This window comes from Trachypithecus francoisi, unplaced genomic scaffold (assembly GCF_009764315.1).
Source record: "Trachypithecus francoisi isolate TF-2019V2 unplaced genomic scaffold, Tfra_2.0 Lachesis_group0, whole genome shotgun sequence".
NCBI lineage: Eukaryota > Metazoa > Chordata > Mammalia > Primates > Cercopithecidae > Trachypithecus > Trachypithecus francoisi.
This window is the reverse complement of record NW_022681453.1, coordinates 134,466,893-134,489,799: the sequence shown is the minus strand read 5'-3', so window position 1 is coordinate 134,489,799 and position 22,907 is coordinate 134,466,893. Positions and strand designations below refer to the sequence as shown.

General features: G+C 42.2%; 1 protein-coding gene across 28 annotated transcripts in view; it reads left to right on the top strand.

Moving 5' to 3' along the window:
• The first annotated feature begins 710 nt into the window (after window positions 1-710).
• Window positions 711-22,907, top strand: part of LRRFIP2 (LRR binding FLII interacting protein 2) — a 131,459-nt gene continuing 109,262 nt past the window's right edge. For 24 of the 28 annotated variants that reach the window (XM_033212014.1, XM_033212012.1, XM_033212013.1 and 21 more), the window contains exons 1-2: window positions 711-1,468; window positions 2,918-2,984. The gene's annotated coding sequence lies outside the window, so the exon portion shown is untranslated. The other 4 variants (XM_033212016.1, XM_033212015.1, XM_033211993.1 and 1 more) reach the window with 3 other exon arrangements.

Sequence of the window (22,907 nt, the reverse complement as noted above, 5' to 3'; positions counted from 1 at the left end):
AAATATAGTGACATAGAAACAGTGAAAAGGTAAAGAATTTGTTTCTCAAAGCTGATGGGTATAATTCTCCTTGTCTCTCGAACCTCCCCCATTAGTGCCACAATGGCAGGCCCCATAAACTGTAAGGGTGATCAAGCCTTCTGAAATTGCAGGGGAAGTGGGCAGCACAGAAACAGCCCTTAGAAGGCTTTAGAGACAGGTGCTCAACATGGAATTAGTGGGCTTATTCAGGGGCTTCTGGAATCTGCAGTCCCTGTATGTAAAGTTGTGGTTAGGTGTATTTCGTGCCTTTTTTGTTAGAGGGCTCCTCAACTATCACTTCCTCCTAGAGGTCTTCTCTAGCCATCCTATTTAGCCAGAGGCCTCGTCCACAAAATCTTTTTCATCACTCTATGTGTGTCCTGCAAAGCCTTACTACACCTGTCATTACCTTTGTTTGTTTGCTTCAGTCCGTCTATTCCACTAAGGTAAGCTTTCCAAATGCACAACCCTGGTACTTCCCCAGTGGCTTGAACCTGGTGGGCCTCGTTAGATACTTCCGGAATAAATGACAAGTCCGTGTCTATCAGATTTTTAAGACTTTATACTCCTCCATCCATCCCGCTCTCCGTCCCCCACTCCACCTCTCCAGAAATAATTTTAAGGTCATGCGTCTTCATTTTTGAAATGAAGCTTGGGCATTTCGACCACACCCACCCTCCCTCCCTCGCATACTCGTTTCCTAACAGAGCGTTACTCCAGCCCACTTGCCCAAGCCCACCAGGTCGCAGGGTTTAGGGGCAACCGGGGAAGGGCAGCCTGAACCGGAACAAGTGTCAGTTCACATTACTGGCACTGGTCCTGGTTCGGAAAGCCTGGGCAGGAACCGTGCGACCCAGAGAAGCCACCCGCCCAAGGCCGCCTCCAGCCTCCGCCCCACCAGCAGCCCAGGGCCCCGCCCTACCGGCAGCCGCGCCTCGCCGCCCTCCCTCCAGCTTGGCCCTAACGGCTCGCAATGGCGGAACAGGAAGCCAGGAGCATCGCCGCTTGGGGAACCTCACCCGCCGGCCCAGGGCTCAGCTCGCCGTCTGACAGCCCCGGGTACTTTGCCCAGCGGGGTGCAAGGCCGGCCTGCGGCAAGCGCCACTCCCGGGCAGGCAGGGCCACAACTGCTTCCGGGTGAGCGGGTCGTCGACCCTGTGGCCCCGCCCATCATTTGCCTCCTCAGTCGGCCGCTCAGGCTGCGGCTACTCCCGGGGCCGGTTCCCGCTGTCTCAGCCGCGGCGCAGAGGGCACATCAGCCTGACCGACTAGCCGGCTGCCGGTGCCGGGAGCCGCCGCGTCCATCCCCGCCCGCCTGGCCGGGGGACCCAGGACTGAGTCGTCCAGCTGCGCCCCTCGCCCCTAGCCCCAGCGGGCGCCGGGCGGGCGAGCCGCTCTTCGGCCCTTCCCGGACAGCGACGCAGTCGCAGCGCGCGCCCTAACGCAGGTAAGGGCCGCTTCTCCTGCCAGCCCGGTGGGAGCAGGGAGCAAGGAGTTGGGGACCTCTCTCCCGGCCTCCGCAGTCCCGTGGGATCCGCGCCGCCTCTGACCTCGGCTGGGGGCCGGGCTTCCCTGGGGACTGGCCGGCCCCCGGCGGGCTTCCGGACTGGGGTCGCCCCCTGCCTGCGGCGTTCTCAGACATCCCGTCTGATTTCTAACGCTCACCCTCCTCCGCGCAGGGGAAAGGTACGTGTTACTCCCACTGTGGGAGAAATTAAATTGGGCAGCTGTCCCTCCGTTTCGGGTGCCCCAGGCGCCTTCTCTTCCTCCCTATACGCCACACTCCAGTTCTGTCCTGGGATGAGCACCCCCAGGGAACGGTGTCAGGACGGTGTAGGGCGTAGCATTTTTTTTGGGAATTTTACTTCTTCCTTGACCTGAGCTGGAGCGCGGGTTTAACAGGCCCTAGCTGGGTTAATACTTGACTAATATGAGGCGGTATTGACACCCAGATTGTTAAGTTATAGAGCTCCAGTCAACCCTGCCTGTGAGTAACCAGCAGGATGCAGGAGGACCTAAGGAAACCCACTTCTTTTTCTTTCTTAGAGAGAAAAAAGTTCAAGTGTTTGCTTTACATTTTCCACCGTGGGTGATACAAATACAGGCTGCTGAGACATGACTAGATAAATATTGTATCCTAAACCTTAACTGTTAGTAGCTGGTTTTCTTTGAGTTTCCATTTAATAACTCAGCATTTCTACTATAAACAAAAAAATTGTAGAGTGGATTGGTTGACTAAAAATGATATGTAAGGATAAGAGTATTTCTTAATTTTTTTATGTTGTCATAGTTGGAAGAGAATGTGGATGCAGTAATGGAACAGAGAGGGAGAGCAGGGTGTGGATGTATAAGTTCTTAATCAGTGTTTAAAATAATATGTTTTCAAGATAACTTTTTTTGGGGGATAAATCTATATGAAAAAGTGCAATTATTGGAGAATGCAGTGTTGCAAATAGAGTTAGTTGGCAGGGACTCCAAGGTTGTTGCGGTTTGAATATCTTGCAGCACTAACCCTGTTTAACCAAGATCATGCTCTGTTTAACAGATACAGAGATAATGACCTAGTATTATAATATACTTATGTAGAAGAAGAATTTCGGAAAGCGTGATTCATTTCGAAGGTAGATCACTCACTTTGTGAATCATTGCTATGAATCTGAAAATTGAAATAGAGAAAAGCTAAGTTCGTGTCTGCCTAATGAGACGGCATTCTTTACTCATTTAATAGAAAGTGTTGTATTATGTTTTGTTAGGTCCGTTGCTGGATATTTATCATCATGAAAAATGGTAATGAAATAAAAGTTGAAGTATTTGCAGAATGCTCGAATTTAGAATAGTCTGTTGGTTTTTAAGTGAGTGTTTTGATTTTACCCTTCCCCCTACTTTTTTTTGCCAGATGTGGAAAGATAAATGAAGGGGTCTAGAAGTAAGTGTCAGTGGAAAGGAGAGCTACCATCACTAAGGTACGAAAATGTTCACTGAAAGAATTTGCACTATACAAAATAGTCTTTTGAGTGGAAAGCATCACCCATTTTTGTGATTCTGTCTTTAAAAATGTAGAATGAAACTACAAGAGTTATTATTTAAGTTCTGTTCTAGAAGAAAGTGTGTATTGAAGTTGTGATTGGAACGGATTCACGTTAAACTAGAAATAGCTTTTTATTGCTGAAATGTAATTTGATCATTTTTGACTTTAAAATGCTAAGTAAAATAAGGTTGAAATCACAGAGTTCTTGATACCCTTAGCCTTGTTTTTCTTTTCCTTCTGTTGGAGTTCAGCTGATTTTTACCTTGATTTTCATTTATGAAGAACTTTAGCTAGTTATAAAGTAATGACAAGTCTGTCCTGTTGGTCTAGCGTACTAAATTCCTTTACTTCTTTCACTAAATTTTGACATCTTTTTTTACTTTGGATATCCATTATATTCAGAGTGTTCCCTAATGTTGCTTTTGATTTTTGTCCAGCTAATAGTGACTAAAGAGTTTCAGTTCCCTGTGAACACAGATTCCCTTTTGGAAAATCCCTTGTGGAAATCACTGTAACTGACAATCTTGATAGGTAAATATGCAAGGGAAACCTTTCCAGGTCAGGATTTAAGTATCTCCGTAATGAAAGGAAAAGGTGATATGGAGAATGCGTTTGGCAAAGTATTTCTGTCTCTCAAAACAAAAACAAATCTTTATTAGACGTGAATTTAGCAAGAGGGAGGGAGCAATTTCTTGCAAAACTCTTTGTGGATTGTTTAGCCTGTTGCTAGTGTGAGAAGGAACAGAGTTGATGATATATAGAAAAAAATAATTCTTGCAATGTGTTGGGAATGTTGATGAGGATCATTCAAAATGAAATAAAATTCTTGTCTTTTTTTTTTTTTTTTTTTTTTTTTTTTTTTTTGAGACGGAGTCTCGCTCTGTGGCCCAGGCTGGAGTGCAGTGGCCGGATCTCAGCTCACTGCAAGCTCCGCCTCCCGGGTTTACGCCATTCTCCTGCCTCAGCCTCCCGAGTAGCTGGGACTACAGGCGCCCGCCACCTCGCCCGGCTAGTTTTTTGTATTTTTTAGTAGAGACGGGGTTTCACCATGTTAGCCAGGATGGTCTCGATCTCCTGACCTCGTGATCCGCCCGTCTCGGCCTCCCAAAGTGCTGGGATTACAGGCTTGAGCCACCGCGCCCGGCCAAATTCTTCTGTCTTTATCTTAGGATCATTATCCATTGCACCTGCAAAATAGAGGCTGTTTCATAGCTTTTTCCTTTTAGGTAGTTGCTTTCCATCTGGAACATCTAAATTGAGAGATGGTCCTTTAATGGGGAAAATGTACTAGTTTGTCCAGTTTGCACATAAAGAATATAATCTGTGATCATCATTTGAAACACAACTTTTGGAGGCCAAGGCAGAAGGAGTGCTTGAGCCCAGGAGTTCAAGACCTGTCCTGGCAACATAGTGAGACCCTGTCTCTGCAAAAAAATTAGTTGGTGGTGTGTGCCTGCAGTCCCAGCTGCTTGTGAGGCTGAGGTGGGAAAGCCACATGAGCTCTGCAGTGAGCCCTGAAAGCACACTGCACTCCAGCCTGGGAGACAGGGTGAGACTCTGTCTCAAAAATAAATAGATAAATGAAACTCAACTTTTTTTTTTTTCTCTTTTTTTGAGACAGAGTCTCGCTCTGTTGCCCAGGCTGGAGTGTAGTGGCACAATCTCAGTTCACTGCAAGCTCTGCCTTCCAGGTTCACGCCATTCTCCTGCCTCAGCCTCTTCAGTAACTGGGACTACAGGCGCCCGCCACCTCGCCCGGCTAGTTTTTTGTATTTTTTAGTAGAGACGGGGTTTCACCATGTTAGCCAGGATGGTCTCGATCTCCTGACCTCGTGATCCGCCCGTCTCGGCCTCCCAAAGTGCTGGGATTACAGGCTGAGCCACCGCGCCCGGCCAAATTCTTCTGTCTTTATCTTAGGATCATTATCCATTGCACCTGCAAAATAGAGGCTGTTTCATAGCTTTTTCCTTTTAGGTAGTTGCTTTCCATCTGGAACATCTAAATTGAGAGATGGTCCTTTAATGGGGAAAATGTACTAGTTTGTCCAGTTTGCACATAAAGAATATAATCTGTGATCATCATTTGAAACACAACTTTTGGAGGCCAAGGCAGAAGGAGTGCTTGAGCCCAGGAGTTCAAGACCTGTCCTGGCAACATAGTGAGACCCTGTCTCTGCAAAAAAATTAGTTGGTGGTGTGTGCCTGCAGTCCCAGCTGCTTGTGAGGCTGAGGTGGGAAAGCCACATGAGCTCTGCAGTGAGCCCTGAAAGCACACTGCACTCCAGCCTGGGAGACAGGGTGAGACTCTGTCTCAAAAATAAATAGATAAATGAAACTCAACTTTTTTTTTTTCTCTTTTTTTGAGACAGAGTCTCGCTCTGTTGCCCAGGCTGGAGTGTAGTGGCACAATCTCAGTTCACTGCAAGCTCTGCCTTCCAGGTTCACGCCATTCTCCTGCCTCAGCCTCTTCAGTAACTGGGACTACAGGCGCCCGCCACCACGCGCGTCTGATTTTGTTTTTTTTGGTAGAGACGGGGTTTCACCGTGTTAACCAGGATGGCTTCGATCTCCTGACTTCGTGATCTGCCCGCCTCGGCCTCCCAAAGTGCTGGGATTACAGGCGTGAGCCACCGTGCCCGGCCAATAAAACTCAACTTTTAAAACTTCAGAAGGAAGGAATTGAACAAAACTTACCTCATGAAGTTTTTGGCTTATAATAAATTATGCTGGACTTCAAACCCTAGGCTAAAAACTGGGTTGATCATGCGTTATACTTTTTCATTAGTTCCGTTATTCATTTATTTTGATGGGGAGGTCAAGAGATAATTCCATTTCATAGGGAACATATGTATGCATTTGTTTTAGCCTAGTGGTAGGGAGTGCAATAGATAAAAGTAGAGATAATTAGGGAGGGGGAAGAAATGGCATTATAGAAGGAGAATGCTTACTTCATAGGTTCAGTAGATGTTTATGGGACTTTTAAAAATTGATAAAACATTTTAAAATGTGGTATATGATGAAAAGAAAGTCTGCTTTCCACCACGAACTCCCAGCCTTTCCTTACCCCAATCCCCAATCCAAGCAACCATATACAATCACATATGTCTAGGAGAAATATACTGTATCTTTCATTCTTATCTTTGACCTATGAAGATATTTTTGTATTTAGCACGTTTCTTACTTTTTTTAAAAAACTGCATGTCTTGCTAGTGTAGATGAACCATAATTTATTCATTTTCCATAATTTATTTTACCATTTTCTACTAACAGATATTTAGGTTGTTTTTAGCCTGCTACAAACACTGCTATAATGAACAATTCATATATAAGTCTTTACAGTAGTTAGTAAGTGTCTATACAGAGTGTATTTTCAAAGTGTGACTGTAAGATTGGGACTGAAGTTATGAAAAGTTAAAATTATTTCAATCCTATATTGGCTTTATTTATAATGGAATTTCACTTATTTCTTGGGCTTGTGGAAGGGGAAAGGAGCTCTTAATTACTTTGTATTCTTAATCCATCTCTCCATTTAAAAAATATTGCAAGTGTATTTTATCAGGTACTTGAAAACATTTGCGTGTCAGGTGATTAATTTTATTTGTATTGGTAAAAGTAGAAGTATTGTGATTTGAAGACTGGTGCTGTCATATAGAAGCATTTATATTTGAAAATAGTTAAATGACTACATCTTATAGTAGGTTCATTGTTTCAGAATTTTATGACCAGTATCAATTAAAAGCATTGTGTATAGTTTAACTTCTTGCCCTGCATAAGTCTGCTACTATATTATTAGTCAGGAAAGAAGTAAATAATCTACCTTCTCTTTTCCTTTACGTTCCACATCCTAATCTATACATGATAAAATAAACCTCTGTGGAGTTTGAGATCCAAAAATCCTCTTGCAAACCATAGTACTATTGATGGATTACTTTCTCAAGGCAGGAAGTAGGTACAGATTCAATCTTTATTCTGCAAAGTGTTTGTAAACAGAATAAAGGAGGCTTAGGTTTTAGATTTTAATGTTATACAGGTTACTTGTGGCCAGGAGGAGGTTCAAGATTCTTTGCCTTTTTGAAATGAGAGAGACACTAGAGACAAAAAAAAAATTACATGCTGAAGGGTTATAGTTTGATGAAGTTGGAACTCGTGAGTGACAGCTTCCCTGGCATGTGCCCAGGGTCTATTTTGAGACCTTGTCAAAGCTTGCCTGACAGAACCTACCACATAACCATAATCTGGCCTGGTCCTGCTGCAAGTCAGGAAGGTCTGTGGTTTAGGATCAGTAGCAACCACAGAAGGGGGAGTTGTAAAGGACATTTTGCCTTCAGAAGATTAAGGGTAGGTTTTGGGTTGAATATCTACTTAGCCCGTATATCCGAGGATCCAAGTTTTTGCTGCTACCTTCTCCTCCCCTGCTTCTTCCTCTTATTAAGGAAAACTAAGGAGTAAAGGTTTTGTTTGTTTGTTTGTTTTGAGACAGGATCTCACTCTGATGCCCACGCTGGAGTCCAGTGGTATGAACACAGCTCACTGCAGCCTCAACTTGCTGGGCTCAGGTGATTCTCCCACCTCAGCCTCCCAAGTAGCTGGGACTACATGCATATACCACCACACAGGGCCAATTTTTGTATTTTTTGTAGAGACGGAGTGTCCGCATGTTGCCCACGCTGGTCTCCAACTCCTGGGCTCACGTTGTTCACCCATCTTGGCCTACCTAATTGCTGGGATTACAAGCATGAGCCACTGCGCCCGGCCAGGAGGAAAGTTTTTAGAAAAATGTGCACAAGAAAGAGCATAGGGATTATGCCAGCATTGATGTTATCTTCTGATTATATGAGAGTGTTTGCCAAAAATCGGTCAAATGTTTTACAATAGGGAAAAAGCATTATTGTTGCTGGCATACGGAGGGCCCTGGTTAAAGTAGCAGTCCAATTCAGAGACCTTCATATTTGTCGATAGGATCAAAAGGACTGTTGGAATAATGGACTATTCTACAGGATTATTTTGAATTCAGATAGATAAATTAGCTTCTTCCCAAATTCTCATTCTGTTTTTCCTGTGGTGCTATATAGTATCATGAAGTTTTATCTTTAAACTCTTAGTTTGTACTATGTGGTGTCTTATGAAAACCTTGATTTGTTTATACTTAGTGAATGAAACACTTGAGTTTAAAGTTCTTTAACTGATGTCACTTCTTAGGCTAGAAAACTGTTAAAGAACTTAGTGTTCCACCCTTAGACCAAGGTTCATGTCACCATATTTAACTGCAGCTTTATATTAAAGTCAAGATTGTTTGAAGAATTCGGCATGGACTCCTTCACCCCCACTTTTTTGCTTTAGATTAGATTGTGACTGGAGGAAATTTAGTTTTCCTTTGCTGTCAGTTATTTGCGATTGTTCACATTTATGATGATGAGAATGATGATGATGATAATGTATTTAGGATTCAGTGTGAGGAGAAAGAATAAACTAGTATTTTTCTTTCTTCCTTTTCAGTTTATTCCCATTATCTTATTTTCCCTTCTCTGTCTCAGCCTTTGTTTCATCCTCAGGGGAAAAAAAAAAAAAGAAAAAGAAAAGAAATAAAGACACACAGAGAAAGAAAGTGGTAAGAGCTGGGAAAAGCCTTGGAATACATATCAGGGTGCTTTCTTAGAGGTGGACTATAAACATCTTCGTTAAAGAATCATGGATTATCTTTTTCCATTGTTTTCATTTTGAACCCTGTATATCTTAGTGTTCCTTCTTTACCACATTTTAACTACTTTTGATATAACAGGTAACTTTACTGCTTTAGGGAAGCAAATTTAATTTTTATGTTACTGTTCTGAGCATGTTGTTCCTTACATGCCCACTTTCCTAAGTAGAAATATATTAACAGCTAGGAGCAATCTTTTGGCTTTCTGTTTTGTAAGTTAGAGTATACTGTACTGTATGCAGAGGATTAGGATATTAAAATATTTATTTCCCTGTTAAATGGCTTAAATCATGAACAAACTGAATATATAGCATTGTCTTTTTTAAGAAGTAAGTATCCCAGTTAAGTGACCCAAGGATTATAGGACTAAATATAGAAAAAAATTCAGCTTTAGATTAGATTTTTTTTCCCTTGTCACAGATAATGCTGTATCTAGGTGAACAGTCAAGGAAATGAGAGGCCATTGTTCTTGTTGTCTTGCCAGATTCAGCCTTTGCAATCAAATAAAGTTTGTTTTGTTTTTAAAATTATGGTAAAATATAGATAATATAAAATTTACTCTGTTGACCTTTTTTAAAAATATTTTTATTATGATAAAATACAGTCGTTTGTTGCTTAATGACAGGAATATGTTCTGGGAAATGCATCATTAGGTAATTTTGTCACGCAAACATCATAGAGTGTACTTACACTAACCTGGACAGTATAGCCTACTACGCACCTAGACTATATGGTATAGCCTGTGGTTCCTAGGCTGTAAACCTGTGCAGCGTGTTACTGTACCGAATACTGTAACTGTAGACAATTATAACACAATGGTAAATTTTTGTGCATCTAAACATAGAAAAGGTACAGTTAAAATATGATATAAAAGATTAGAAAATAGGCCAGGCATGGTGGTATGCAGCTGTAATTCCAGGTACTCAGGCTGAGGTAGGAGGATCACTTGAGATCAGGAGTTCTAGGCTGTAGTGTGCTATGAGCACACCTGTTAATAGGCACTGCATTCCAGCCTGGGCAACATAGTGAGGCCCCATCTCTTAAAAGGGCACACCTGTATAGGACAGCTCCATTATAATCTTATGGGACCACTGTAATATGTGTAGTCGATTGTTGACTGGAACATCCTTATGCCGCACATGACTGTATACATAACTTAAAATTTATCATTTAAGCCATTTTTAAGTGTACAATTCGGTGGTATAAAGTACATTTACATTATTGTGTAACTATCACCTCTATCTATGTCCATAACTTTTTCGTCATCCCAAGCAAGCTCTGCCCATTAAACAATATCACCTCATGCTCATAGCCCTTGGTAACCATTGTTCTACTTTTTGACTCTATGAATTTGTCTACTGTAAGTACCTCGTATAAATGGAATTATGTAATAGTTGTCTTTTGTGTCTGACTCATTTCTCTTAGCATGATGTCTTCAAGATTCATCCATGTTGTAGCATGTATTAGAATTTCATTTGTTTTAAGACTGAATAATATTCCTTTGTGTGTTTATACCGTATTGTTTAATCACCTATTGATAGTTGGGTTGTTTCCATCTTTCTGCTTTTGGGAATAATGCCACCATGAATATGAGTAAACAAATATCTGTTCGAGTGCCACATCCAATTCTTCTGTGTATGTACCTAGAAGTGGAATTACTAGTAATTTGATAGTTATCAAATTTTATTTGGTAATTCTATGCTTAATATATTGAGGAACCACCATACTATTTTCCACAGTGGCTACACCATTTTACATTACCACCAGCAATGCACAAGGGTTCCAATTTCTGCACATCCTTGCCAACACTTGTTATTTTCTGTTTTCTTATTGATTGATTTTTATTTATGTCGAGCCAGGGTCTCACTCTGTCACCAGGACTGGAATGCGGGGCCCGACCACAGCTCACTGTAGCCTTGACCTCCCAGGCTCAAGTATTCCTTTCCACTTCAGTCTCCCGAGTAGCTGGGAGCACAGGTGTGCACTGCCATGCCCGGCTAATTTTTGTATTTCTTGCAGAGACGAAGTCTCTCCACGTGGCCCAGGAGGGTGTCAAACTCCTCAGCTCAAGTGATCTGCCAGCCTTGGCCTCCCAAAGTGCTGGGATTACAGGTGTGAGCCATTGTGCCTGGTCCTGTTTTCTTTTTTTCTTTTTTTTTTTTCTTTTGAGATGGAGTCTTGCTCTGTAGCCTAGGCTAGAGTGCAATGGTGCAGTCTTGGCTCACCGCAACCTCTGCCTCCTGGGTTCAAGCAATTCTTCTGCCTTAGCCTCCCAAGTAGCTGGGACTACAGGCACCCGCCACCACACCCGGCTATTTTTTGTATTTTCAGTAGAGTCAGGGTTTCACCCTATTGGCCAGACTGGTCTCGAACTCCTGACCTTGTGATCTGCCCACCTCGGCTTCCCAAAGTGCTGGGATTACAGGCGTGAGCCACTGCACCTGGCGTGATTGTGCCTGGCCCTGTTTTCTAACAGAAAAAAGTCTATTATTTTTAAAATAAAATCTCTAATAGGGTACTATCTCACTGTGGTTTTGATTTGTATTTCCCTGGTGATGAGTGATATTGTGTATCATTTCTTTTTCGCTTTTCTTTTCCTTTGTTTCTTTCTTTTTTTTTTTTTTGACAAGATTTTGCTTTGGCACCCAGGCTGGAGTGTAGTGGCACAATCATGCCTCACTGCAGCCTCGACCTCCTGGGCTAAAGTGATCCTCCCACCTCAGCCTCTCCAGTAGCTGGGACCACAGCACAGGCATATACCACCATGTTCAGCTGATTTTCTTTCTTTTTTTTTTTTTTTTGAGACAGAGTTTTGCTCTTGTTGCCCAGGCTGGAATTCAATGGCACGATCTCTGCTCACTTCAACCTCTGCCTCCTGGGTTCAAGCGATTCTTCTGCCTCAGCCTCCCAAGTAGCTGGGATTACAGGCATGTGCCACCATGTCCAGCTAATTTTGTATTTTTAGTAGAGACGGGGTTTCTTCATGTTGACCAGGCTAGTCTTGAACTCCTTACCTCAGGTGATCCGCCCACCTCAGCCTCCCAAAGTGCTGGGATTACAGGCATGAGCCACAGTGCCCCACCTCTTTTTTTTATATTTTGTAGAGACACATTGCCCAGGCTGGTCTCCAACTCCTGGGTTCAAGCAACTTTGTCCAGGCTGGTCTCCAACTGCTGGGCTCAAGCAGTACTCCTGCCTCAGCCTCCCAAAGTGCTGGGATTACATATGTTGAGCCACCAGGCCCGGCTGAGCATCTTTTCATGTGACCATTTGTGTATCTTGTTTGAAGAAACGTCTACTTATGTCTTTTATCTTTTTAATTGGGTTTTTGTTGTTGCTTAGTTGTAGGAGTTGTTTATATCATTCCTTTATCAGCAATATAATTTGCAAATTTTTTTTTATTCCATGGGTTGCCTTTTTACTTTTTGATAGTGTGCTTTGATGTATGCAGTTTTTATTTTATTTTATTTTAAGATGGAGTCTTGCTCTGTCACAGCTTGGAATGCAGTGGCCCAATCTCAGCTCACAGCAACCTCCACCTCCCGGGTTCAAGCTATTCTCCTGCCTCAACCTCCTGAATAGCTGGGATTACAGGCACACGCCACCATGCCTGGCTAATTTTTGTATTTTTAGTAGAGACGGGTTTTAATCATGTTGGCCAGGCTGGCCTTGAACTCCTGACCTCGTGATCTGCCTGCCTTGGCCTCCCAAGTGTTGGGATTACAGGCGTGAGCCACTGCGCCCTGCCCAGAGTTTTTAATTTTGATGAAATCCAACTTACCTTTTCTTTTGTTGCTTGTGCTTTTGGTATTATGTCCAAGAAATCATAGCCAAATTCAATATCATGAAGTTTTTCCCATATATTTTCTCCTACGAATGTTATGGTTTTAGCTCATTTGTTTAGGTCTTTGATCCTTTTTGAGTTTTTTCTTTTTTCTTTCTTTTTTTGGGACAGAGTTTCTTTCTTGTCGCCTAGGCTAGAGTGCAATGGTGCAATCTTGGCTCACTGCAACCTCCACCTCCTGGGTTCGAGTGATTCTCTGGCCTCAGCCTTCCAAGTAGCTGGGATTACAGATGCCTGCCGCCACGCTCAGCTAATTTTTGTATTTTTAGTAGAGACAGGGTTTCACTGGTCAGGCTGGTCTTGAACTCTTGACTTCAGGTGATCCACCTGCCTTGGCCTCCCAAAGTGCTGGGATTACAGGCATTAGCCACCAATCCCGGTCCCTGAGTTAACTTTTCTATATGGTGTAAGGCAGTGATCCCCAACCTTTTTGACACCAGGGGCCAGTTTTGTGGAAAGCAGTTTTTCTGTGGATGGGGGTGGGGTGGGTGGGGGAATGGTTTCAGGATGAAACCATGTCTTCTCAGACGATCATCAGGCATTAGATTTTCATAAGAACGCACAATCTAGATCCCTCACATGCACAGTTCACGATAGGGTTCGTGCTTTTTTTTTTGAGACAGAGTCTTGCTCTGTCACCCAGGCTGGAGTGCAGTGATGCAATCTTGGCTCACTGCAAGCTCCGCCTCCCAGGTTCACACCATCCTCCTGCCTCAGCCTCCCGAGTAGCTGGGACTACAGGCGCCTACCACCACACCTGGCTAATTTTTTTGTATTTTTCGTAGAGACAGGGTTTCACCGTGTTAGCCAGGTTGGTCTTAGTCTCCTGACTCTGTGATCTGCCTGCCTCGGCCTCCCAAAGTGCTGGGATTATAGGCGTAAGCCACTGCACCCGCCCGGCTGCAAGACAGTCTTATATAATGTAGCATAGTTATGGGAGTAACATCCTATATAACCTTTGCCATATTCTGTTGGTTATAAGTAAGTCACAGGACTCACCTACATTTATGGGAGAAGTAATTATACAAAGGTGTGAACACTAGGAAGGGGGATTAGGGTGGGGAACCACCTTAGAATTTGTCTACCATAACTGAATACAAAATAGCATGTTTTAGAAACTTTTTTTTTTTTTTTGAGATGGCATCTTGTTCTGTCGTCCAGGCTGGAGTGCAGTGGCATGATCTTGGCTCACGGCAACCTCCACCTCCTGTCTTCAATTTTCCCACCTTAGCCTCCCATGTGGCTGAGATTGCAGGCACCTGCCTCCATGCCCGGCTAATTTTTGTGTTTTTGGTAGAGATGGGGTTTCACCCCATGACCAGGCTGATCTCGAACTCCTGACCTCAGGTGATCTGCCCACTTCAGCCTTCCAAAGTGCTGGGATTACAGGCGTGAGCCGCCATGCCCAGCCATATTAACCAATTTTTGTTTAAAAAATAATGTTATTAAAATAGGAGTATCTTTAGATGGTGGGGCTTACTGGTGGTTTTATTGTTTTGCATTTCTTCACTGTTTCATCCCTCTTTCCCTTCCTGCAACATTCCAGTTTTGAAATTTTAAAACAATAGTTGGTGTTTTCATTATATTGAAATAAATACTGTTTACTGATCAGCCATGTAGTATATCATACTTGTTTCCTTTCTTGTTTAACTTTGTTTTTTCAGGGAGTTAAAATTTGACTTTGACATTTGCATAATTTTCTGTTTACCTGTTGCTTTCCCCCCAAATGCTCCAACAGATTTTTCAAGAGTCTTTATCTGTCTTGTCTGTTTATGTATCTATGTGTCTATCCATCCATCCATTCTAGCTTATAACATCAATTAATTTATAAGTTATAAAACTAATTTATTTTGTGTAAAATAATTAGTTGTGAACTATAGAGAAATATAAAACAAAAATACAGTTTTAGGAAGAGTAATACATGAACACCTGTGATCTCATTACCTAGGTCAAGAAATTACATATTACAGTTATCCTAGAAGTTTCCTCAAGATATCCTTTAATGGCACCTCCTCCCTCCCAGGAAATCACAAGCCTATTTTAACACATTATTCATTCTCTTGGGACCATTCTCTGCTCAAGCCTGCAATATCCTCCATGTCCATACGTGTATTTTTGGCCAAAATGTTTAATTTTGAAAAACTGAAAAGCTCTACTACCTCTCTGAGTCTGTTAGTCAGGATAGGCTGAACTACTTTAGTGAATAATTACCAAATCAGTGGTTTTTAACACAAAATTTCTCACTCACACCTTTGCTGTGAGTTGAAAAGCAGTGACAGAGTGGTAGTCTATTCCACAGAGTCATTGAGGGACTCAGGCTGCTTTCGACTAGTGATTCTACCAACCCCTGGGGCCTCAGAGGCTTTGAGTTTCCTACATCTGGCTGGCAGATGTGAGGACAAAGAGAGGGACTGTGGTAGATTGCATGGAAAGTTTGGTGGGCCAGGCCAGGTTGTGGTATACATCAGTTTTGTCCACATGCCACTGGCTAGAACTGAGTCAAATGGCTACACTTAACTGCAAAGAAGGAAAGGGAAAATGCCTTGGTGAACAGTAAGCCAATCTCTGCCATGGTATGTATCCCTAAGAAGTATATCATTTTGTTTTGGAAAGCTGAATAGCAAGCATCAGCTGAGGCTGTGAAAGGAAAGGTACATACTGCTGCTATTAGATGAAAGCTCCCAGAAGATAAGCTGAAAAGAGTCTTCCTTGATCCTTTTTGGCAAGTCATTGGGAAAGTTTGTTAGTGAGTCTGGAGAAACATAGGCTCACCATAGTCAGGGAATCTGGCGAAACTTAAGTGTTTACAGGATACTATGGTAAATATCTAGAAGAAATGTTATTGGGAGAGTAGATTGCGCTATGTGGTTTTGCTTCTAAGCTAAGCTCATCATGCTCTAGCTCTCAATAAGGAAAAGCAAAACACGTCTGTGCTGTGAAATAAGGCTTCAGCCCATCTAGGGTTCAGGAACTTCATCAACACGGGGTCAAGACAAACTAAATTCTAATGAAAACCTGGACCAGGCACATCTCATGTTAAATGGATGTGCCCCAAAGGCTGTGGGGATTTTGGTAATGACAGTCCTTCATTGTGTCTCTTGAGTCATATTGCTCTAATCTGTAGCTTTCTTTCTGAGATACCTATTATTCTTCTGGAGATTCCCTTTTGCCCCTCTTCTGTGTTTATTTCCTGTATGCTAAGTTCCCCTCTCTGTTGATTTTTCACTTTCACTTGGTGAAGCCTATCTTCTGGTAGCTTAGTGACAAAGAGTGTAAAAGAGGTAAATTTTTGAGACCTTTCGTGTCCGAAAATGTCTTTAATAATCAAGTATGAGAAATAGAGGGATTTGACTGATACAGGCTACTTATAGATCATCTATAATTTTCCTTCAGGAGTTTGAAGAATCACTCCATCGTCTTCTTGTTTCCAGAATTACTTTTGAAAGTCTTGAAGCCATTCTTAATCCTTGATGTGTGGCCTGACTTTCCCACCCCGTGGAAAGTTGTAAAGTCATCTTTGTTCTCATTGTTTAAAATTCACTAAGATATACCTTGGTGTGAACTCAGGACTTGTGTTGAACACTTTGGGCCCTTTTAGTCTGGCAACTCATGTTCTTAACTTCTGGGAAGTCATTTTATTAATAATTTATTTTTGTTTTCTCTTTCTCTCTCTCTCTTTTCTTTTTTTTTTTTTTGAGACAGAGTCTCGCTTTGTCACCCAGGCTGGAGTACAGTGGCGCCAACATGACTCACTACAACCTTGACCTCCTGGCCTCAAGTGATGCTCCCGCCTCAGTCCCCACCACGCCTAGCTAATATTTGTAGTTTTTGATAGAGATGAGAGGAGGTTTTGCCATGTTGCCCAGGCTCGAACTCCTGAGCTCAAGGGATCTGCCCGCCTTGGCCTCCCAAAATGTTGGGATTACAGACATGAACCACCACACGCAGCCTGTTTTCTCTTTCTCTAGTTAGTTGAACGTTGGTCCCTCTGGACTGATACTTTAACCTTATATATTTTTCTTTCTTATTTTCTACCTCTCTCTTTTTTTTTTTTTTTCCTGTTTTCTGTCAGACTTCCTGAACTTTATTTCCCGAGTTTTCTAAAACTAATTTTTTTATTGAGGTACTATTCATGTATCATAAAATTTACCCCTTTAAAGTAGTGACCTTTTCAGTGGTTTTTTAGTGTAGTCACAAAGTTGTGCAGCCATCAGCACTAATTCCAGAAGGTTTTCATTACCCCCACAAAGAAACTTCATACCATAGCAGTCCTCTCCATTTCCTCTTTACCCGAGACTGTGGAAAGCACTAGTCTATTACTTTCTGTCCTTATGGATTTACCTGTTCTGGACATTTTACATAAATGAAGTTATTCAATATGTAGTTTTTGTGTCTGGCTTTTATCACTTCTCATGTTTTCAGGATTTACCCTTGTTGTATGTAGCACGATTCAATACTTTATTCCTTTTGTTTTTTGTTTTTTTCTTTCTTGAGACAGTCTTGCTCTGTTGCCCAGGCTGGAGGGAGTGTAGTGATGCGATCTTGGCTCACTGTAACCTCTGCCTCCTGGGTTCAAGCGATTCTCATGCCTCAGCCTCCTGAGTAGCTGGGATTACAGATGCGTCCCACCACGCCTGGCTAATCTTTTTTTTTTTTTTTTTTTTTTCAGGTGGGGTTTCACCATGTCGACCAGGCTGGTCTCCAACTCTTGACCTCAAATGATCCCCCTGCTTTGGCCTCCCAAAGTGCTGGGATTACAGGCATGAGTCATCATGCCAGGCCCAATATATTTGTTTTTATGGCTGCATGATATTCCATTGTATGGATATGCCACATTTGCTTATCTATTCATCAGCTGATGGACATTGGGATTGTTTTCACTTTTGGCTGTTAGGAATAATGCTACTGTGAATATTCAGTTACAAGTTTTTGTGTGGACATAAGTTTTCAATTCTCTTGAGTAATGTACCTAAGAGTGGAATTGCTGATTTCTATTATGTTTTTAATTTCTGCTATCGTGTTTTAATTTGCAAGATCTTGTATTCTCTGAATTTTTTTTTTTTTTTTTTTTGAGGCAGAGTTTTGCTCTTGTTGCCCAGGCTTTAGTGCAATGTCATAATCTCAGCTCACTGCAACCTCTGCCTCCTGGGTTAAAGTGATTCTCCTGCCTCAGCCTCCTGAGTAGCTAGGATTACAGGCGTGTGCCACCATGCCCAGCTAATTTTGTATTTTTAGTAGAGATGGGGTTTCACCATGTTGGTCAGGCTAGTCTCGAACTCCTGACCTCAGGTGATCTGCCTGCCTCGGCCTCCCAAAGTGTTGGGATTACAGGCTTGAGATACTGTGCCTGACTCTATTCTCTGAATTTTTTTTTTTTTTTTTTTTTTTAGAGACGGAGTCTCGCTCTGTCGCCCAGGCTGGAGTGCAGTGGCCGGATCTCAGCTCACTGCAAGCTCCGCCTCCCGGATTTACGACATTCTCCTGCCTCAGCCTCCCGAGTAGCTGGGATTACAGGCGCCCGCCACCTCGCCCGGCTAGTTTTTTTTTTGTATTTTTTTAGTAGAGACGGGGTTTCACCGTGTTCGCCAGGATGGTCTCGATCTCCTGACCTTGTGATCCGCCCGTCTCGGCCTCCCAAAGTGCTGGGATTACAGGCTTGGGCCACCGCGCCCGGCCTCTCTGAATATTTTAATAGCCTCTTGTTCTTATTTCATGGCTATAATTTGTCTTAATTTTCTGAAGATATTAATGATGGTTATTTTTGAAGTTTTCTTCTCCCTGTATAGTTTATTTTCACGAAGTTATTCTTTTGCGTTAGGGGGTTTTCACAGACTTCTTGGTTTGAAAGTAGGTGGGGTTGGTCAATGTTGACCTCCCTCGAAGAGCGATATATATTTTGGTAGCAGGGTGGGTGATTTAAAGGTGGCTGAAGCAGTCCCACATTTCAAAATGCATACTTTCACCTAAGCCCACACTTCCTACTCCATTCCTATTCCCATTGCTCACCCTTCCCTTCCCCAGAGCTCCTTTGTCTTCTATAACTTCTGGTATCCTGGGGAATAAGAGATGAAGTTGAAGCTGAGGTAGTAGCCTAGCAATGGAAAGGGGGACCTGGAGGTCTAACTACTTAATATAAAGACTTTTAAGTGATTTGTTTTGTTTTGTTTTGTTTTGCCTAAGGCTTACTCATTGGGCTCAAGCAGTCCTCCTGCCTCAGCCCTGCAAGTAGCTGGCACTACAGGTGTGAGTCACTATACCTGGCTAATTTTTGTATCAAAACCCCAGCTGCCTTTTTTTCCCCCTCTTTTTCTTTCCCTTTTTTTTTTTCCCCCAGAAATTGAGAAACTCAGGCTGGGTACAGTGGCTCATGCCTGTAATCCCAGCACTTTGGGAGGCGGAGACAGGTGGATCACCTGATGTCAGGAGTTTGAGAACAGCCTGGCCAACGTGGTGAAACCCAGTCTCTATTAAAAATACAAAAATTAGCTAGGTGTGGTGGCAATGCCTGTAATCCCAGGTATTCAGGAGGCTGAGACAGGAGAATTGCTTGAGTCGGGGAGAAGGAGGTTACAACGAGCCGAGATCGTGCCACTGCACTCCAGCCTGGCTGATAGCGAGACTCTGTGTCAATGAAAACAAAAAAGAGAAAGTAACAAACTCATTCTAAAATTTATATGGGAATGCAAGGCCCCTAGAATAGCCAAATAGTGTTAAAGGAAGAACAAAAAATTTGGAGGACTCACTTTTCCCAATTAAAAAATTTACCTCAAAGCTATGTTAATCAAGATGGTGTGACACTGGCATAGGATAGCCATTTAGCTCAGTGAAATAGAATTAAGTATCCGGAAATAAACCCTTTTATGGTCAGTTGATTTTTGACAAGGGTGGCAAGATAATTCAGTGGGAGAAAGAATGGTCTTTTCAACAAATGATGCTGGGACAAATAGATATTCATGTGCAAAAGTGTGAAGTTGGATCCCTGCCTCATACCATACACGAAAATGAACTGAAAATGAATCATAGACTTAAATGTAAGAGATAAAACTGTAAAACTCTTAGAAGAAAATGTAAAAATAAATTTTCGTGGCCTTGAGGTAGGTTTCTTGGATATGACATCAAAAGAAGCAACAAAAGAAAAAAATGGATAATTTGGACTTCTTCAAAATAAAAACTTTTGTGCTTCAGAGAACCTTCTCTCTGATCTCTTTACCACTTTTATTTTCCCAGTGTTCTCTTTTGCCTACTTACAAGGCAGTGACAGTGCTATATAAATAGTGTCTTGCTAATTCTCAGTAGATATTTGTTGAAAAGGGAAAAATTAAAGGTATATGATAGGTTTTATTTTGTGAAAATTTCTAGCTTTAGAGCCTCCTTCATATTGATTGCATTTTTTTTTAATATTGAAAAATTATATCCTTCTTACATGTGTTCCCGTTTCTCTTATTTTTTGTTTCATCTTGATTCATCCTGGGCTTATATTTTTCTTTCTAATACTTCTAGTCCTTTCCTGTTTTCTGCTTTATTTCATGCTTTTTTTTTTTTTTTTTTTGATGTGGGGTCTTGCTCTGTTGCCCAGGCTGGAGTGCAGTGATACGACCTTGGCTCATTGCAACCTCTGCCTCCCAGGATCAAGCAATTCTCCTGCCTCAGCCTCCTGAGTAATTGGGATTACAGGCATGTGCCACCATGCCTGGCTAACTTTTGTATTTTTAGTAGGGATGGAGTTCCACCATGCTGGCCAGGCTGGTCTCAAAACTCCTGACCTCAAGTGATCCCCCTGCCTCGACCTCCCAAAGTGCTGGGATTACAGGCGTGAGCCACCACTGCCTGACCTGTTTCACACATTTAAGTCTTTCCTACTCTCAGCAATATGTAATTGTCGGTCTTCCTTTCTTTTATCCTCTGATTGTATGTCCATACATCTCTGAGATACTTTAAAAGGTATCAAGAAAGGAAGCTATTTGAATGGTACTAGAAAGTGGTTTGCTTCTCAGAAAATACAGATAAATGAATTGTTGTTTAGTCTATCTTCCTAATTTGGGGAAACTGCACAGTTGATGAAATAGTATAAAGATTTATGTCCAACATATAGCCCATTTATTCTATAAATGAACATTAAATGAACATAAATTTACCAAGTAAAGAAATGCAACCGCTGGCATGTTATCGTATGGAGAGGAAATGGAAAGAGAATCAGTTGCGTTGGAGATATGAGGGTAGTGGGTAGTCAAAATATGAGACTTTAAAGATATCTTTGGTAATTCTTATGACAACTGACTATAAAAGTAGGAGGAATGATTGTGTAGGTTCTCATCCTTTGTAAGCATTATTCTTTATAAAGTATGAGTTTAAGTGAACCATTATAGTTTCTAATGTTCTTCTGACATTTAGTTTGTGTTTAGCATTTGCCTTTCCTTGTTTTGCCAAGTTTTCCAGTTTTGCCTGTATATGTTTTTTTCATTTTGTATTTTGCCTCAATTTCTGAATATACCTTCTATATTCTTTCTGTAGGTTCAGCTAATGATTTATTCATTTTAATGTAATGATCTCATTTAGATATTTGCAGGATTGATGTCTTTAACTGTAATCCCTCCCTCCCTCTTCTTTTCCCTCCTCTCTCCCCCCTCTCCTCATTGTCTTCCTCTCCTTTTCCTTTCCTTGTTTCCTCTTCTGGTTGGAGCCATTTTCTGCCTGCCCATAATCTTTATTTTATCTTACTTTTTCGAGACAAGGTCTCACGCTGTCATCCATGCTGGATTGCAGTGGTGTGATCAAGGCATACTGCATCCTCTACCTCCTGGGTTCAAGCAATCCTTCCACCTCAGCCTTCCAAGTAGTTGGGACTACAGGTGTGTGCCATCATGCCTGGTTAATTTTTGTGTTTTTTGTAGAGACAGGGTTTCACCGTGTTGCCCAGGCTGGTCTTGAACCCCTGGGCTTAAGTGGTCCACCTGCCTTAGCCTCCCAAAGTACTGGGATTACAGGCATGAGCCACAGTGCCCTGCCATAATCTTTATTTTGTTTGTTTGTTTGTTTGTTTTGAGACAGGGTTTCATTCTTGTTGCCCAGGCTGGAGTCCAATGGCGTGATCTTGGCTCACTGCAACCTCTGCCTCCCCGATTCCAGCAATTCTCCTGCCTCAGCCTCCCAAATAGCTGGGATTACAGGCAGGTGCCACCATGCCTGGCCAATTTTGTATTTTTAGTAGAGACTGGGTTTCTCTATGTTGGTCAGGCTGGTCTTGAACTCCTGACCTCAGGTGATCTGCCTGCCTCGGCCTCCCAGAGTGCTGAGATTATGGGCGTGAGCCACCACACCCCACATAATCTTTATTTTTAATGTCCATGTAACTATTGGGTGTTCTTCAGTGCTATGATTACGCCTGCCTTCCTTTTCTTTTTCACTCAAGATTTTTAATTGCAATTCCTAATTCCCATGCCTTTTTTTTCACCTAGTCATCCACACTTCTTGAGCAGTTACTCTTTCCCCAACATTTTATTATTAAAAATTAAAAAATTTTTTTTTAGAGAGAGTTTCACTTTGCTTTCCAGGCTGGTCTCAAACTCCTGGGCTGAAGCAATTTGCCTGCCTTGGCCTCGCAAAGTGCTGGGATTACAGGAGTGAGCCACTATGCTTGGCCAATGATAAAAAATTTTAAACATAGCCTGAGCACGGTGGCTTTAGCCTGTAATCCTAGCACTTTGGGAGGCTGAGGCAGGTGGATCACTTAAGCCCAGGAGTTCAAGATGAGCCTGGCCAACATGGCGAAATCCTGTGTCTACCAAAAATACAAAAATTAGCCAAGTGCAATGGTGTGTGCCTGTAGTCCCAGGTACTTGGGAGACTGAGGCAGGAGAATCGCCTGAGCCTGGGAGACAGAGGTTGTAGTGAGCCGAGATCGAACCATTGCACTCCAGCCTGGGAGACAGAGTGAGAGACCCTGTCTCAAAAAACAATTTTTTTTTAAACATACAGAAAAATTGAAAGAGTTGTGCTGTGAACACTAATGTACCTACCATCTGGATTCCGTCATTTAATCTTTTATTGTTGCAGTTTGAAGTAGCAGATCTCAGTACACTTCAACCCTAAATATTTTAGCATGCACATGATTGCCTAGAGTTTAATATTTGTATAGAAGACTTTTTTCTTTTGAGGTAAAATTTACATAGAACAATATGCAAATATTTTAAATACAACATTTAATGATCTCTATCTTCTATTTTAAGTCACTTGTGTTCTACTAAGAGGACTAGCAGAACCATTATAAGGCTGCACTCCCAAAACTTGGTTATTCATTTAGAGTTTTAAAAATAAAC